Source organism: Cornus florida, unplaced genomic scaffold (assembly GCF_030987335.1).
Source record: "Cornus florida cultivar Cherokee Brave unplaced genomic scaffold, ASM3098733v1 CherokeeBrave_3.0.0_Hap2_Chr08, whole genome shotgun sequence".
Classification (NCBI taxonomy): Eukaryota; Viridiplantae; Streptophyta; class Magnoliopsida; order Cornales; family Cornaceae; genus Cornus; species Cornus florida.
Genome location: NW_026775578.1, coordinates 53,368,195 through 53,368,885, shown reverse-complemented (window position 1 = coordinate 53,368,885; position 691 = coordinate 53,368,195). Strand labels below are relative to the sequence as shown.

Below are 691 nucleotides of genomic sequence, written 5' to 3'. Positions count from 1 at the left end.
AACCTCAATTCGAGAATTTTCACATGGGGATGGAGAAACGTTTCATGAGGCATGGGAACACTTCAATGAATTGCTTAGGAAGTGTCCACATCATGACATGCCCAAATGGCAATTAGTTCAATATTTCTTTGAGAGCTTATCGGACAATTACAAAGGCATGGTTGATGCTTCCATGGGTGGCTCATACATTGATAGGCATGAGGATGACGTGTGGCGTTTTTATGAGAGCATGAGTGAAAATTCTTTGCATAGAATATTATCATCCAAGAATGGTAGAAATTCACAAGGTAGGAAGAGTGTTGGCTTACATCAAGTCGACCATTCAAATGAAATAGTTGCCGAAATGAAGTCCTTATCTCAAAGGTTTGATCAATTCTTGATTAACCAAAACTCGGCGAACCAAGTATCTTCCATCCCTAACCATTCTCATCGTGCATTAAATGAAACATGTATGACTTGTTCTAGTGTTCTTCATTCTACTTCTCATTGTCCTCACGGACAAGTGCAAAATAAACCTAATGAACAAGTCAATGCAGCTTTTGTGAACCAAGGGAACAATCCTTATGGTACTCACTATAATCCAAGTTGGAGAAATCATCCGAACTTCTCTTGAAAAAACCAAGGAGATGGCTCAAACCCTTCCTAAGGCGGTTTTCAAGGGAAGTACATTCCACTTCCACTTCAAAACCAA

At 39.5% G+C, this 691-nt stretch overlaps 1 pseudogene; it reads right to left on the bottom strand.

The window, feature by feature from the left end:
- Window positions 1-99, bottom strand: LOC132272178 (small nucleolar RNA R71; annotated as a pseudogene).
- Window positions 100-691: the final 592 nt, after the last annotated feature.